Source organism: Hirundo rustica, chromosome 3 (genome assembly GCF_015227805.2).
Source record: "Hirundo rustica isolate bHirRus1 chromosome 3, bHirRus1.pri.v3, whole genome shotgun sequence".
NCBI classification, from domain to species: Eukaryota; Metazoa; Chordata; class Aves; order Passeriformes; family Hirundinidae; genus Hirundo; species Hirundo rustica.
This window is the reverse complement of record NC_053452.1, coordinates 49053635-49071873: the sequence shown is the minus strand read 5'-3', so window position 1 is coordinate 49071873 and position 18239 is coordinate 49053635. Positions and strand designations below refer to the sequence as shown.

At 37.3% G+C, this 18239-nt stretch overlaps 1 protein-coding gene and 1 long non-coding RNA gene across 4 annotated transcripts in view; both read left to right on the top strand.

Moving 5' to 3' along the window:
* LOC120749937 (SAM and SH3 domain-containing protein 1-like) overlaps window positions 1-18239 on the top strand; it is a 529028-nt gene that overhangs the window by 11118 nt on the left and 499671 nt on the right. The window lies entirely within an intron of this gene.
* LOC120749938 (uncharacterized) overlaps window positions 1-18239 on the top strand; it is a 75062-nt gene that overhangs the window by 827 nt on the left and 55996 nt on the right. The gene's annotated exons all lie outside the window — the stretch shown is intronic.

The window sequence follows — 18239 nt, the reverse complement described above, 5'->3', positions numbered from 1 at the left end:
GTCTTTAATTTGAATTTGCCATAGAACTAGACAAAAACAGTGTGATGCTTTTGCTTAGCACATTCTAATACTAAAATCTTCCCTTTTTGATGTTTTTCCTGATAGTTTGTACAGTATGAATATATGCTTCATGTACTTGGTAGTTTTCAGTTTGTAGATGTCTAATTGAAAAATTTTCAAGATGTGTTGTTTTTAGCTAAGTGCTAGCGTTGGTTTTTCTTCAAATCAATCATGGCACCTAAATTCTTCTTTAAGCTTTTACAGTTGATGTCCTAAAAATGCCTTTCAGAATGACTTGGGTGTTATCACTAGCACCTTACTACTTTATACTGCCCCTCCCAGAACTTATGTGCTCTTTGGTAGTTTTTTGTGGGTTTTTTACTTCCTCCTTCTCCTTTTGCTCTCTTTTCCCTTATTTTAGTATGTCTTTGTCTTGCTAAATGTTCCAGTTAAAAATAAATAAATAAATAAATTTCTAGACTCTTCCAGTTAATTACCTGATTAGCAATTATCTATTAGTGGTTTTATCTCATAGACAATAATATCCTAACAGAGAAACATTTATGGGTTTAGGGGCATGTATAAATATTTAAAAGCATTACAAAACCCCTTAAAACTAAAACCTGAACAAACTACAGAATTGAATTTTTGTCTTTCTGTACTTTCTTGTGGTCTGCTCATTAGCTGCTTGGAGGTGAGTCCTACAGAGTACGTAGTTGTATGTAGCTCTTGGATAGAAGAGGGAACTTCTGCAGTTTAAGTGTTATCAATTATCTTTTCTATAGTAGGGCTTTCAAATTAAAAGTGTATTTACAATAGATTCTATCAGGTTCATAGGCTGTGGTCATTACTCCAATCATGCGAGTTGGTGGAAATTTTGCTTTTGATTTTGTTGGGAATGGACTGAGGGTTTTGCCAAGGAGCTACAACTGCGCTTTCAAAGTACTAAATAAAAAATGTAACCATTATGGTTTCTGGTTGAAATCTTGCCTGGTTTTAAAAACATCTTTTTATTAGCTGCTATTTTCATGAGCTGGTAAAGTCCTTTTTCTCTGGAATGAGCTGCTGAGATTGTGGATGTTCCCCACCTGCCCCTGCTTAATGGTGTCAGCCAAATGCTGTTAAATAAATCTGTACCTCTTTTTGATTTTTCTTTTGTTTTTTTTTCTTCCTAGTTTGCTTCTTTCCTTTCTTCCTCTCATCCAACACCGCCCACCCGCCCCTTTTCTTTTTCCAGTTTGGAGGCTTGTAAGTTGTACCATGTCGAACAGTCTGGTGAAATTCTGGATAGTTTTCCATTTTTTCAACTAGAAGTTAGAGAAGAGAAAATGTAGTCATTAATAATGATTCTTATTTATTTATTTTGGTACATGAAAAATATTGAGAAGTCAGGAAGTGGAATAAATTGATTATTGTGTTTTAATTATCTATAGATGCTGCATATCTCTTACAAAGGATTTTAAACCTATTTAAGAAGAGTAATACCATATTTTAATTATGGGTGCCTTAATAGACTTAAACTGCCTAGGCAGAGCAAAACTTTGAGGCATGAGCTGTAGTAAAGAAATTGCAAGAAAGCCAGACTGAGGAAAAAATGGTTTTTGCACTGTGCATTCATATCATGCTGTTTTGGAACTGTATGCCCCAAGGAGCATATCGCTCTGGTGAAGGGGTGGGATTTGCTTGGAGATGGGGAGATTGGTTTGGTTTTGTCTGGTCAATCTTAAAGGTGGCGATTTTACACACATTGTAACTACTTTCCTGTTCTTTTTTAATTTAAAATCATGTGTTTAGAGGAGTTGTTGGCTGTCTGCCCATGTGCTCCCTTGCTTTTTCTCCAAAATCTATGGTTTCTGCTCCCTTTTCTGATAAATACACACATTTTTTAGACCTGTTAGCTCATTGCTTGTGCTCATGTAGACCATCAGCCTCGGGGGAAAAAAGGCCTGAAAGGGTATATTAATAACACCCTAAGGATATTTTCTTTCTGTATTCCCAAAACTATGTATAAAAAATACTTAAACCCTCGCTTTCCAAATACTGTCATTTTCTTTTAAATACAAGGAAAAATTGGAAAAGAAAACTTTTTTTTTTTCCAGAGGTTTGTGTTTAAATCACAACTCTGGATGTTGTTTAGACAGCTTGCAGCTGAAGAATGTTTCTTGCAGTTTTATATAAGCTTCTTTTTTCCCCTGTACAAATAAGTGGTGGTGCTGCATGGAAATGTGTATTTCTAAATACCAGAAGGAGTGAAAATGGTTCAGCTGTTTTCCATGTGCTGCCTTTCAATGTATCTAAGATTTGACGAAGTGGATGTTGCCTGAGCTGTAAAAATAGTTCTGTTTATGTGACATCAGTTCCGCACAGGGAGTTAAATGTCCTTCTGCTGTTCACCTAATTGGTAGCATGAACCATTGGTAGTTTTTGTGACTGAAATACTTGTCCAATACCTTTGAGTAGAAGTGACATACTGGTATTTTTTTTTTTCTTCATTTGTAAGCTGGATTTTGGAACTGGTGATTGACAAGCAGTTGTGTGACTTTACAAAGGTCACACTACTTGGCTATTAGTTGTTTGACAATACTAAGTGTCTTGGCTGTTGGAATTTTTTCCTAAATCTTCCATGCAACAGTTTTAGCTTGTTACTTCTTGCCATGTCTGCCATGATCATGGAGAATAAAGGTTTTTGTCTTGTCCTCTGGTGACAAGCTTTAGCTGTCCAAAGATGTTATTAAGTTCTACCTTAAAGGTGTCTGCTTAACTAATAAAGATGGTTCACTAATCTTCCTTTTAGATTTTGCTTGCTAGGCCAATTCTTGTTCTTTGAAGCTGGTCCCCTCCCTTGTTGCACTGAAGGACTCTGGTTGATGAATCCCACTGGGGCCTTGATGGTGTTGGGCATAACTCTTTGCTGTTAGTAGTTTGGTTTATTTGTCCCTACGTGACTGTTGTCCTTTTGTAATATTGTGATACTGTGGATTCAGGCCTCAGATCCACAAGTGGCCTTGAGACCTTGGGTAGCTGAGCCAGCCACTTATTTTGCATTATTGGTGTATGTAATGCTTTGTTGTCAGTTATGCTTTCTTGCTCTTGCCCCTGTTGAATAATGTTCCTGTGTTTACCAGGCTCTCCCTCCAGTGTAAGACCATTTGGAAGTCTAAGCCTGTCTAATGCTCCATCCAGTTGAATGTGGCCTACTGATGTAAAAAATCATTCAGATTCTCTACCCAAATAACTACTAAAACCAGTGATTATTACTGTATGAGGACAGCAATAATTTGTCTTGATCCTTCTTTAATCTTTTGTTTGTGAAAATACCTTTTCCCCTCATATTTTGTACTCATTTTTTATTTTGATTTATACAGTGCTTTTCAAGTTTACTAATCCAAATGTCTCGTGAGGCATCAAAAGATGTAATGAAGCTCAATTTCTGCATCCACTTTCTTTTTTTTGTGGCAACTTTGTTGTCTGGTATACAAAGAAATTAGTTTGATTTGACATAATCAATTCTAGGTTGACTGTTAAATATCTTGTCACTTTTTGATTAATGAAACAGAAGCGTTTTTATGTGGGTGGATCAATAAATATTCTCTGTACAGCATAAAAATCTTGTTCCAATGATATACGTTTGTTTTGACCTTCTGTTATCTTCCTTTACCCAAAAAAGTCACTGTTCTAAGTCACTTACACCACCAGTTTTGGGTGAAGGTAGCATGTTTTCTTGCTGAGCAGCAGCCCATCATCTCCTTGCATGCAGTCTTGATTTCCCCCCCATGCTGTGATCACAGCCTCGTTGTGAGAACCTCTTCACAACTGTTGACTCCTACACGGATGACAGTGTCTGTCAGACAGAGACTCCTGTGTCCTCTGCATTCCAGCTCCTGCTGGTTTCGTGGTGGACCTGAGGGTAACTTTTCTCTCCCCTTCAAACATGCTGTGCCTGAGCAGGATTTGCCTGTAGGAGCTACAGGAACGTTTGCGTGTAAAAGCAGAGCCTGTGAAGGACTTACATGCAGTAATTTAAGGGGTGTGCTGCTGAAATGAATCAAGTTCATGAAAAAGCCCTGGACAGTTCAAATGCACCGGCAAGAGGAAAGAAAGCCAAAAATGTCACTCTTGTTTCCTCAAGTCTTCACAATATAAGGGATAAATGAGAAAAAGTTTGCGTCTCTGTAGTGCTGTGTATCTTACTCCCTATTTGTATAATCAGCAGATCTTCTGGTTAATGCAGTGGGAGCCCATGCAGTGGCTTTAAATATTCCCTGCATTATCATCCTAATGGACTGAATACGTTTTGATTCGCAAATGCTGATCTTAATGAGAAGGGGGCAAGCTGTAGCATACTGGGTATTTTTTTAATGCTTACCTGCTGAACCACAGGTTGATCTACTTATGTGAAGTTTGGTGCTTTCAACAGTTTATTTTTAAATAGCAAAAAACATTCTTAAATAATACTGATGTTACCCACTTTCACCACACAATTCCTGAAGACAAACAGTTCAATATATTGCTTCTAGGGGAAACATTTTGCAGTTGCTCCTAGCCTGGAGCTTTGGGGAAATGGGGAAATTGCTTAGAGGAAGTTATAAATCTGTGTAAAGGGGCTTTTAGATTAAAGAATACTTTTTCAGCCATGACTGTGGCTCATAATAGAATGTATAATTTGACCATGTAGAAAATACTGTGTTGAAGTTGGGGGATGTAGGGGTGGGCAGGGAGGGAAGGGAAAGAAAGGGTGAGGAGAGGAAAGGAGAAGAAAGGCAAAGGGTAGTCTTTACCTTGTTCTCTTCAAATTCTGTCCCTGGAGGTTCTGCAGGAAGGATCTGCAAATTGTCTCTTACTGTTTTTTTGTGTGTGGTTTTGTTGTTGTTGTTTTGGGGTTTGTTTGTTTGTGGGGTTTTTTTTTGGTTTTGTTTTGTTTGGTTTGTTTTTTGTTCTGTGCAGTGTCATTAATTTAGAAAACCCTCAGCAGAATAAAAAGCAATTTTTATTGTACACTAAAATAAGCTTCAGTGACCAGTTGAAGTAGAGGATGATGTCAGTATGTAGGTGTGGAGGAATCCTGACTTAGCAACTGGCTTATTCCAATCAGTCATCCTAAGAGAAGCACTGCAAGATCCTCGAAAGTGTTTTTCAGTTTTGTCTTTTAAATAGAAGCTATTTTTCACCCTACCTTTACTGTGGATTTGGTTTTCATATTTTAAAAAATATAAATAATGGTGACCTTTTAAAGTTTAAGTAGGTAAAAAGAACAACCCTGACACCGTGCCCTGTGCATAGTCTCCAAGATGGGTGTATCTCCTTGCATGAAGAGATGAATTGCCACAGCAGTTGCCATTTGAGGGATTGCTCAGGCTTGTGTCACGAGAGCAGGTGTGTCTCTTCAATGCCTTTGTTCTGATAGCTGAAACAAGGAAAGCTCTTCCGGTCTCTCCTTATTCAAATAACCCACATCCACAAATATTGATATCCTTTCCTGCTAAACCCATCTAAGTTTGAGTGTGGGTTTGTTTCAGGGATTTTATACTCTGGTATTTTATGAAATGTCTGGCTAGCATACACTTTGATATTTCTAGAAACATTAAAGTCTTTTCCTGTCATGAAGTATTTAATTTTCCTGATTTCATTTCCACTGCTCCTAGAAAAAGCATACATTTCTGGAAGCCAGTTTTCTTTTTATTGCTGAGGAAATGCAGTACATTGCTCAGGTAATGTGTAGGTATTTTATTTTTTGTTTTCTCTTTTGGAAATGATATACAGTGTTTTACTGTTTTGTAGAATATTCTTGGACAGTGCTGTAGGTAATAAGTTATCCCAGGTGTAACAAGTTGTGTCTTGAAGTTTTAATTACAGGTCCAAACAGTGTATACCACTGCTGACCTTTTCAGTTTTTGCTTAAAGCACTTAGAGCTGTGGGGTGTTGTTTTTTTTTTTTTTTTGTTCCCAGCTGCCAAGTTTGGTAGCCACATGTATTACATAAACAGAGGTACCAAATTTCATCCTTGACATTTTAAATTTTTTTATTTACATATCTCAAAGCCACTGCTACTATGCCTGCCCCTACTGCTTTCTTAGATAAAGTAAATGTTAGTAAAGTCAATTTTGCAGGGCTGCAATTCTTGGCAACAAAATAATTTTGAACGCTGGTAAGGAAATTTATGGATTTCAATTACAGCTTGTAGTATATCATAATTCTAGTTTTATACCCTGTGCAGTTCAGTGTTTTGGATTTTTAATGGGTATGGAGCAGTAATCATAAAAGTGATTCAAAATGCACCCAGTAATTACAAAGATTTGCTGTTGCTTTTGCATTAAAATGATGATGATTTACAATCAACAAAATTGCAGTCTGTGGTTTTACTTCAGATACTCATGCTATTACACTGCTTATTAGTTATGGTCAGTGATTTAGAGCTTAAGAGATACACATTACAAAGCTGTAAAATTAGTTATTCTTTAATAGATGATAACAGTAAATTTTAAAAGACTTTGTATTAGTTATAATCTTGTATATTAAAGAATACACATGTAGCCCTTTGTATCTCCTTTTGTTGCTGGAAATCACTGCTAAAATGACTTAGATGGACTGCAACAGCCAGAGTCACATACATTTACCTGTGGGGTTTTCCCTCTTTGTTTCTTTTGTGGTCTAAGAATTTAAGGTTAGCTGCCAGCCTCCTTTCTGTTTGGCATGTAATGTGAGTCTCCTTCCCACCATACCCCAAGTGCATATCTAGGTATATATGAGTTGCTGGAAAGGTAGCTAATGTACTTAAAATCATACAGAAAGATCTATTTTATTTGCAAATTATTTTAGAATGCCTTTTGAGTAGAATAAGTATATAGAGGAGTCTTGTTCACATTTCCTTTCTGTCCATTTTCTCACTTCTTTGTATATATATATTTTGTACCTTCATGCATCAAAACTCAAGGATAAGACAACTACCCTTAAGTAGTATTATTTGATGGTCCCTACAAGAAAAATGGAGAGAGACTATTTATGAGAGCATGTAGTGACAGGATGAGGAGGAATGGCTTTGAACAGAAAGGGGGTCAGTCAAGATGAGATACTGGGAATAAATGTGAGGGTGGTGAGGCACTGCAACACCTTGCTAGAAAGGTGGATCTCTAATCCCGGACGCGTTCCAGGCAGTTTAGATGGGGCTCTCTGAGCAACCTGGTTTAGAAATGTCTGTGTCAGTGGTGTTGGAATGAGATGGTCTTGGAGATGGAATGAGGTCCTTTCCAACCTAAGCCATTCAATGATCCTATGGTTCTGAGTTGGGCTTTGGGAACTCTTGAGTTAAAACTGTTTTAATAATATGTTTCTTGAGAACGTTCTTGAGCATTAGCATAGAGAGCACATTTCTGTCCTTATTAAACTTGGATTTTAACTATGATAGTGATCAGGTACATTAGCAGTCAAGTCACGATGTGGAATGTACTGCTGTAGTTACTGATTAAGTACCTGTTAGTTAGGAATAATGAATGAAAAATTCAAAACTAGAGAGATTTCTGAACATTTGAGTGATGGTGGCTTGTTTCTACATGCTCTCATGTCAGGCCTTTTTTATTTTTGACCAATAGAGTTACAAGAATAAAATGTAGTATTTTATTTTAGCTTGTGGGGAATTCCTACCTAAGGTTTCAGTTGTGTGCATTAACAGCTGTATTGATAACACTGATGTAAAATATTCTTAAGAATGGTCTTTAGAAATTTTCTATATTAAGATTCTTCATCAGAAAATGAATGTTGAAATGTAAGAGAAATCACCTCAGTACTGGTTGCTTTGGGGTTTGCACACTGCAGATTCTCTTCAGCCTGGCACCTTGTTTAGTGATTATGATAGTGTGAATTGGGTGCATTGGAAATTGAAAATAGCAAGACTTTATTCTTTCCTTAAGGACTTAAATACTTATAAAATAAAGCAGGAGAGATGCCAACCAAAACTGCACCTGATTTTTTTTTTTGCTGTTGTCTATTTGTGTCTAGACGTTGGATATTTTTGGATTAAAATTAAGCATCTGAAGTGTTCCATTTATAGTCTGCCATTTTGAGTGAACTTTTGATTTCTAATGAGACTTGGCCCAGGCTCCCTACAGAATCTCTCTGATCAGTAAAGCCTCATCTGTTCATTTCTGCTTCTCAGCTTCTTCACTGGAGAATCTGAGAATCCCTAGCTGGTATCTGTCCCCAGTTCCTGCAGCTGATCTCTTATATGTTTGTGAAGCCCAGATGGGTGTCTAGGGTGTAGTCAAAACTCCTGTGTTTGAAGCCCAGAAATTGTCAGGATGAGGAGTTTGCCGAAGAGCCATTTATCCTGTAACCTCGTACTCATAGCTGCTCAGTGAGATTGCATTTTTTGCATGACTAGAGGTGCCTTTTGCCAAATTTGATTTTAACTACTGTACTTTCACTGCATTAGCTGAAGTACTCTGTATTAGGATAAGGCCCTCATTTTATAAGCAGTTTAAACTGGTTGTATTTAAACAGACAAAACCCTGAACCCAACCTTTTTATTAGGCAGGTAATTTTAAATTTCTGTTACCTTCATCTTGTCTGAACACAGATGCACACACACACAAAATTTCTCTTTGTATCCTTTGGGAAGGGTTAGTTTTGATTTGGATAAATCTTGTGACATGAGCAAATCCATGGTCATGTGAAGATGGGAGGCATATGGAGATGGAGTAGAGGCAGAGATGTGGACATAAGTGATGGGGGAATTCATAAATGCCTCTTTACAGTCAGAATTTGACTCTGCCCCATTATGCTACATGACCCTCTGTCCTCTGCATTGTAGATTCATGTTTTGTGAGCAGGATTATTTTAGCCAAGTATTAACTGGGAGGGGTAGTGACTGATGGATGAGTAGCCAAAGACCCTGACAGAGTCTTTTGCTCAGACAAGCTTTTCTGCCATTTGTCAAGGGAGTTTGAGCTTGCCTGTTTCATAACAGCCCTGTATTTGTGGAAATAAAACTGTTGGGCAGTTTATTTTATGTTGATTTGTAAAGTCAGTTGTGTTGGATGGGTTAATACTTGCTGCTAGTAATTCAGTGGTTTCTCTGTTTAGATTCTCTTTTCCATGTATTACAGGAAGGACAGAAAAACTAAGACCTTAAGTTTCCAATAAGTCTGTAAAGCACGAACATCTGCTGGAGTCATGAACTGTGTATTGACTGTGTTTGGTAACAGGGCAAAGGCAGCTGATCACGATCATCCTTCTCTTAATTACTTTGTCAAATGTCACTACAATTCCATGTAGGGAAAAGAGGCATTTCCTTAATGAAAAGGAAATAAGATAAACAGCAAGCAAAAAATGGAATAGACTGCTAGTATGTACACTACAGCTCTTAGTTTTATTTAATCATAATTGTCAATTGTCACATTAAATTCTTGGTTGCAAAGATCTCAGTACATCTTTTTTTCCATCAAATTATAGGGTCTCTAGTTCTAGTTTTTTGGGCTGTTGGCCTTTGCCCTGCTAGTTACCCAAAGTGAATGTCAGTCAGACTTTAAATTCAGCTGTTTCTTTTGACACTTATTTTCCCCAGCTTTATGCTTATCTGCCAAATATTGTTATTATTTTTTAATAGTGTTTTTATGCAGCAAGATGAAAAAGAGGTATACTTTGCAAATGTGAGTGTCCATTTTATATTTTGGTAAGCCAGATTTCAGATGAATTTATCACTTGAAGCTCAGACTAGCAATAGAAATTACATTTGAGCCCTTTGGACCTTCATGGGGGCAGTATAATCTGTAGCTAATCTTTGTGTTAGGAAAATCAAAGACATATTTAAATACATGTTTAACCCAGAAATACTTTTACATATTCAGTCCCTTTTGGAGTAGAATATTATGTAAAATTGTATTACATCCTGCTAATTCTATTTTGATGGTTTAGCTTGTGAAGCTTGAATAAGGTATTTGTGGTCTAAAAAGGCAAAATAGACCCATAACATTTTTTACAGTCATGACCTCTGCCTGCACAAAGGGAAAGTGAAATTGTTTTGGGTAAAAGCTAACTAGATGATAGCAGCATTAGCACAGTTCAGGCTTCAGTGTTGACCGTGAAATTCTGCTGGGAATTTTCTGGACAGCAAGGCACATATGTTAGGTGGATGTACAAGTTATGCTTCCACTGTCCTGGAGCTGAGCTTAGTCTTTTTGATTTGTTAAGTAATGTTGAGTCCCCTGAGCATTTCTCTCTGTGGGAATATGACTGCAATAGTTTCCGGTGCAAAACAACCCGCTACAGCTGTTCGCTAACACTTTACTATAAAAGTGTCTGTTTGCCTTAAGTCATGCTGAATTATGTTAGCCTTTTAAAATGAAATATTCTGAAAACAGCTGCATTTACTTACATTAGCCAAAGCTGCCTAATTAGCTTAATTAATTAGCATAATTAGCTAAGTCTTCATTGTTCTGTAGCGTTAGACTGCTGGGTATGCCTTTGAGCTCAAAAATAGTATTTGAGGTACCTGGACTAAACTACGGTAGACAGGGATGAACTGACTACTTCCAAGATTAATCTTGGAACTTCTTAAAGAGTATATGGAAGTTACTGTAGGTACAGGTGGGTTTAGTCTGTATGCAAAAAGGAGATCTTCAAGTCTGCTAGGCTGTGGAATTGTCTCACATGAATACTTAAATGGACTTTATTTGAACAGTTTTCCTTGTGGCAAATATAAAACACAAGTTTGAACTGTGTTGCAGTGACTGCATATGAGATTGGACTGTAAATTGTTGTGGTAGTTTAATAAATGACTTAAAAGTAAAAGGTCCTTTCACATTATCAATTCCCTATATGTTACATGAGAAACTTCCAGGTGCCTGAAAATGGCACTCAGGACACTGAAGATTGGCAGCAGCGAAAGCTGCCATGATCGTCGCTGTTTTGGATGTCCGGGCAGTGTCAGCTGGCTGATGGTAGAGCAACATCTCTCTGAAGTCTGAGAGCAGCATCCCTGCACTGTTGGAGTGCTTGCACCTGCAACCTGAGGCTGTCCGGGGCTTCCAGGCCTTTTCACAGCACACCCCTGTGCAGTACAGGTAGACGGTGTGCTGCTGTCACCACGTGCAAGCGTGTCCTGATCCTCTCAGGCTGTCTAAGGGACTGGTGCTTTCTTCTAGATCAGGTTGCTTCTGTGGGGGTGTGGATGTATTCTGTCAGTGTGCCTGTATGCCAGCAGTGTACAGGGCTGTGATTTTTGCTTGACTGCCCGCAAAATTTGAGGGGCAGGCTTTGCTGCCAGTGTCACACATAACTTTAGCAAAATCAGTGCAGAGTTGAATTTGGTATATTCTGTTGAACTGTCAGTGGATAACGTTATTGCATCCAATGGTACTTCACTCAAAGAAGATTTGCAAATTGCCTTGCTAAACTATTAATTTTGTCTTGTGGTTTTTTTCTTGCTACTAAAACAGTAGTAGCAGATGAACAATATCGATTAAAAAACACGTAGATTTATGTTGTAGATACTGTAAATTTTAAGGCATGATGTGTGGTAAATCATAGTGTCACGAAGTAGATTTATGGAGTCTAGGAAAACTGAGCCACTTCATTATTGGTTTTGGAAAAATTATTTTGCATATAATAACAAAACTGCATCACAGCCATACCTTCTTCTGTTTCTTATTGAATCAGAATTTACATTTATTTGTCCTAGAATGACTCTTGTAATAGATTTTTATATTCATTCTTTGTAATGATGTGATGAAGTGGGAGGGGATAGCTTGTACCATTTTTTTCTTCTTACTGGTTTCCCACTTAATACATTGCAAATGATCTGTTTGAACGTTTTTGAAGCTTTATTGTATGTTTCACTGTATGCACTACAAAAGCATGCAATGCCCTACACCAGCAACCAAAATATTGAGGCTTATGTGGTAAAGATGTGAAAAGGAGATAAGGCATAGTTACATGCTTTTGATTACTTGCAAGTTCTAAAATATTAAATTAGGGAAAACGAGCAATAAAGAGAATGCATGAAATGGCAGCAGCTGGCATGGCTTACATAATTCTAAGTGTGATCTTGAGATCATAGTAATTGTCTGCATTAATGCCTCGTGTATTGGTTCCTACAGCAATAGTTCTATCACTTGTCTTGTGAAGCAGCATGTAGCAGACACTTTGTTTCAGTGATTGGCCTAAATATAATTGCAAAAGGTGCGCATTTGTGGCTCAGTTGGATCCAGACACTTGTCACTGATCAGTACTAGGAATAAGCTAAGCTGCAGTACTGAATGTATTCATTCTAAATTGTGCCTATTTTAAATAAATGGGAATATTGTTTAACTGTGTGAGAATTTCCTTTGCCAGCACCACTTGTTTCAGAAAACATTGTAGATAAATGATGAGTGTGTAGTAGGGGCCATATGGATGGAGAAGTAGTGTTGAAAGCCAGAATAATTTATTACAATCAGCTTGTGTCTGGAACAGGTGAGGTAAATCATTAGTTGCCAAGGACATCTCATGAGTGTGAATAGAAGCAATACATTAACTGAGGAAAAGGCAGGCCAGAACTTTATTATGCTCTTGTTCAAAGTGTAAATGAGAAGAAAGGTACGAACAGGATACTCTGCCTTACAAGGACTAGAGAATATTCTTTTGGTTTTGCGTTGTGGCAAATCTATATTGCTGTGAGTGGCTATATTTTATTTGTTTTGCAAGTTGTCACTGATAGGTAAATGAGCTCTTTTGAGTTTGCATCTTCTGGTTTTTTGCAGATTTTTTGCTTCTGACTATAGTCCCAGAACTTGAGACTCCTCTGGTTTCCCTTTCCAAATTTTAAAACCAGTTGTTATACTTACTTGGATAGTAAAGCTGGTTCCATTTTTTATGACAATCTTTTATGGAAGCAATATTAAGTATATGATTTTTTTTTTTAGTGTTTTCTTTTTTTTTACAGAGAACAGAAGTGGTCATAGTTTTTAAACAGGCGCTAAAATGGTTAATCTAGAATGCAGTACTTGAAATTAAAGTACAGACTTGTTTAAATAAAATTATGTTGTTTTTTAGGATATATTTTGTCTTTGCTGCCTAGGGAAATAATGATACTTTTTTTTTTTTTTTGGAAATTTAAGTGACTTTGGGGGGGAAAAAAAAGAAGTAAGTTTTGATGTAAGAGTTGCAAGATAAGGAATCTGGGAGGTGGAAGTAAGGGATATGATGTGGTGGAGGCCATGCGGGAGAGTCATTACAAGTTTATTCTTTGTCTTTGAGAAATTAGGAAGGAAACATAGCAAAGTGAAGAAGGCTGTGATGAAAGTATAGGCTAGTATAGCCATCCTATGCCCAAGTACAAAACCTTGTGTGAGTGAGTATGGTGGCTTTTGGGGAGAGTTGGTTTCATATTGTGGGGAATAAATAAAGCAGTGGCCTGTCATACCAACTGATAGTTACTGTTGTTGAATGTTTGAATAGCAACTAAATGCTGTTGGATAAGAAAGTGACTTGCTTTAGATAAATGGGATCTTCTGAAGCCCATCTACATTTTCCATGTTTGTTTATACCCTTAAGGTTTGCATATCAGTATTCCAAAATAAACGTGGGTCTTGGCATTACTTGACAGGTTGCCTATCTGCTGACAACCTATACATGTGGGACTGTCCCTCCGCTGAAAACCTAACCCTTTTATGATCAGGATTTGTTGCAATTGATTGTTCCTTCCAGGGCTTTTTTTCTTTTTAATTCTGTGATGAATAAGAGCAACTTTTTCCCCCCCATTGCCTTTCCTCCTTCCTGCACTCAAAACCAGGACTCTACTGCAGCAGCGTGCACAATGCATAGAACTGTTCTTACATTCTTACAACTCAGAGCAGACCTTGACTGCTGCATGGGAACTGAAATGTTGAGCTCACATATAGCAGCATTGCAGGTTATAGAGCTAGTTGTTTTTCTCTGTACTCTGTCTGATTCCTGTATGTGATGGACAGAAAATCCCTGTTTTCTGTCCATCGCCTGCAGCAGTCAGGGTACAAAAGCAAAGTACAAGCAAAGTTGCTCTTGCTTGTCTTGATCATTTCAGGAATGAAAATCTTCCATTTCATCATACCAGTTTTGATACTCCATTCCAGATGATTCTTCTTGTTGACAGGTTAGGAAAGATTGTGGCCCAATGTAGGAATGGTGCCTCTCTCAAGATTTCCATTTGTCCAGACAAGATGACAATCTTTTCTTCTTCAGGAGGCTGTTTGGCCAGAGGTCTTAGGCCCTCATGTTTCCAGCCCTTGTCCTGTCTGTGCAGGTTTGTGTGCTTGGGGGGAGGGAGCTATGTTCTGGGTCCCTTTGGCCTTCAAAGAAATCTGTGTGGAGATAAGACAGCAGAGAAGCTGCATCAATTGTCTAAGAGCCCTAATATTGGAATAAATGTGTTTATAAAAATTAGTTGTTGTCATGGAAGAGGGAGACTTTTTCCTAACGTAATTTTTGTCATTTTTTGTCTCTTTTGCCTCTTCTCTAGTAGTTTAATAAGGCACTCAGATGACTGAGTTAATAAGGAACTTGCATCTTCCTCCTGCTTTGCATACTAATCCAGTTCTCTGCCACCGCTGTGTCCAGTAGGCAATTGTGATTGGCTCTGAGGGTTTTTTCTAAAATACTTAGATCTCCTCTGAACTGCTCAGCTGGTGCTTTCCTGCTGCAATGGAAGGCAGGAAATGTAATCCCTGATTGGTGTCGAGGAGTTGCAGTGTCCTGCTGAGGGCTCTGTCATTAGTCTCCTTCTGCTTCTTGAAATCCAAGGATTCCTTTCCTAGAAGTAAAATATCAGTGATTGGAATGCATGTACAGCAGTGTAAAGGGGTAACATATGAAACAAGTCATCTTCTATGATGAATTCAAGAAATATGATCTGTCACAGATGGCTGAAAGCCTGTAACAGAGATAAATAGATGCAGTTTAATTCTATACTGAAAACACAAAAACCCTCACAATAGCAGACTTGGTTGAACTCCTTATTGCCATGTAAGTGAAAAAGCAAGGCATTTGGAAGTAAAAATTCTTTCATGTGTTAAAAACTGATACTAGGAAGGTATCTGAAGTGGACATGGGTTTGTTTTTTTGTTTTTAAATTGTCATTTACCTTTAAGTTAAAAGACATTGAGGTGTTCCATCTTTAAACAATGGATGGACAGTAAATGAAGTCCTGGAGCTAGAGTCAGGAAAACAGATATACAACTGCAATTGAACGACTGCTTCATACATATTTGTCAAATGTGGATTTATATGCATTTTTAAACAGCTTTACACCACTTAATTTTCAGGACTTCAGAGTTAGTCACTGCACAGAACTTATGCTATAATTTGCACAACATTATTCTGTACATCATGTGTTGGTTTTCCAAACAGAAGCAATGGGTCTTGAAGGATAAGAAATTTTGGGGGATGGCAGAAGGAGCAATTGGATGTTAAAGTGGACCAAGCTGTTAATGAAATAATTGCGGGGGGAGGCAAAATGAATGATATTCTGACCTTTATCTAAGTGATCAACATAAGGAGTCAAATGTTATTTAAAAAAACGCAACCAAATCAAAAAAAAAATCCCAAAACTTCAGGATTAGTCAATGTATAATTATTGTGTAGGCAAATGTTTTGTTGCAGTAAGTATTAGATAGTTATAATATCCTTTATAATTTAGATACCCCAAGTTCAGCCAACAGTGAGTGATTTTGTGAGACTACTGGTAAAAAACTGATCTGCAAGCTAATGGAAATCACCTGAATTTATTATTTAATAATAATATATATACCTCTGTGTCATCCAGGTTCCCAATTAGCCTACAGGATCTAGGACCTGAGGTGTCAGACTCAATAGTTTCTATTTGGCTACTGAGTGTTATGATATTTGTTAGTGAGAATTACCTTTATGCTGGGTTATTTTGTGCTGCTGTGTTGAGGAGCTCTTGGACTTGCCATCTGAGTGGGCAAGATGAAGTATGAAACAGAAAAATATGTGAAAGGTAGAGCTGAATTGAGACTGGGTTTTCCAATTTGATTGCCTGTCTTCAAAGCTCTGCTGAAAAAGGGAAACAGGGGCCTTTGTCTTTGCCACTCCTGTCCATGGCTCAGCAGCCTTGTAGTCTTGTTGGGGAAATCTTCTCTTTGGTGGATTGCAAATGTATAAAGCCTGATGGCTTCATACGTTATGGAGGTGTAGTCTGCACCTGGTCTTCTGGTGCTGCTGTTGTACCAAGTGACATAATTTTGTATTTTGCCTGGAGTATCTTGCTGAAGCAAGACAAGGATTTTCCTGTTTTCCCCTTTTGGGTAGGAAGAAGTGGAAGTGACAGCTGGATGAACTGGCTGGCAGCCTCCCAGTTCCTGTCAACTCTCAGGGACAAAGGAAATGTAAAGTTTGGAGTGTTATATAAATTATTTTCAGTGATAGAGTAACCTGGGCATAAATAATATAATTGACAAAAATGCTTTTTTTATATTTATATTAAGCAAAGACTTGGTAATATCTCCCCAAAGATAAGGACGCAGTAGTTCTGCAACTGAAATGCTACTTTCCTCTGTGCTACTGTTAGCTTTTGCTTCTCTTTGTTATTTTAAGTAACATTATTGCTCAGTATCAATTATTTCAGGTTAGGGTTTAATATTCCAGCAATTTGATTTTAAATAGGAGCTGAGAAAGGGCCAGTTTATAGTTAATAAGTTTTTTTGGTTTTCTAGCTGGTGCAATTGTATTTCTGTATAAGAATATGTACAAATCTAAATTAATATTTACGTAAACTGAAATATGAGAGATGTTTTTCTAAGAAAGCTATAGATGATTTTTGGAATAAATTAATCACTTTACATCAAAATGTTTTTCTTTCTAATGGGGAACAATTATTTTAGTAGTAGGATTTGGGTTTTTTTACTCTGTATTATCTCAGCAGTGATACTCTCAAGGCTGTGGGAATACTTTTTAATATTGCATGTGATTTTTTTTTTTTTTTTGTTCCTTAAGGCTTAGATTCTGTAATCTCTTGACCTAGATGCCTGCTTAGTGAACTAAAAAATAAAAGTACTTGATTATGTAGAGATCCTCATCAGTACATTTCAAGTGTTTTACAATGGAAATAAGTACCATTTTACAGGTGATGAAACTTATGGATAATAGCAAATTAAGTCACCTGAATGTGCTCATTACATCAGTTGAAGATCTGGAAATAAACCACAATGTTCCTGTGCTGCATTCCTGCATTTCAGTTAAAAAAATTACTTTCTTCTGCAGTCAGGTTTGTTTTTTTTCCTGACTTCTTTTCCCCAGAAAGAATAGATGGCAGTTACTGATAACAAGCTCCAGGTATCCTATGTGTACGCTGGTGTGCTATACCTAGAATATGCCTAAGCATGGCTCCTTGCAAACACCAATTATTCTAACTATCTGCAAGGTTGTATTTTATTATACATTGTAAGTATCATTAATATTCCTAATTATCTACAATGCTAATATAATTTTTAAATTCCATCAGGCAAAGCTGTCTTTATTCCAATGACAGCATCAATCTCTATGGCTTGAAAGAATGAGGAGAGAAAAGGGAGACTTAGTTTGTTGCATAACGTGAGTTTTCTTTCCTCCATGAAGTTTTGTTTTGTGTTTTGGGTTTTTTTAATGATTGGTTATTTTTTGTTTCCAGCATAGATCAAAGGAAGAAAATCCAAAGTGATATTAAAGCTTTTTCTATCTTTATCATAAATGCCCCCTATGCATATATTGGGTTTATTATAGCTGAAATCGTATATGTCCATGTTATATACTTTGCTGATCCATAACTGTACTACATCTGCTTTTCCTGTGGATGGGATTATCCTGCTGTCACTCGTGGTTGATTGCAGTTTGATGTAAATACATGGCTCTAGTATTTTGTTATAAAAAGACCTTTCACTCTTAAGTCTTGTACTTGCCTGTTTTCCATACAGTAATCCTTGACTGAATTCTTAGAGAATTGTATGTTCACCAACACACAGGAGGACGGACCCTCCTGTGTGTTGGTGAACCTTCTATGCTTTGTAACGTTCAGAACCTTACTTCTTTTTTTTGTGTTAAATCCCTAATGAAGTTGATGATATTGAGCTGAGTCTTTGGGGTTTTTTGGGTTTTTTTTCCTTCTTTTTGACTGGGGGTGTGGGAGAGCTTGTTGATGTGGTCTTTTTGTTTTTTGATTTCTTTGAGGGCTCAAATTCTGTGGTGATGCTGGGGACGCCACAATACCCAGTGGGTGAAAGGCATCAGATATCTACTC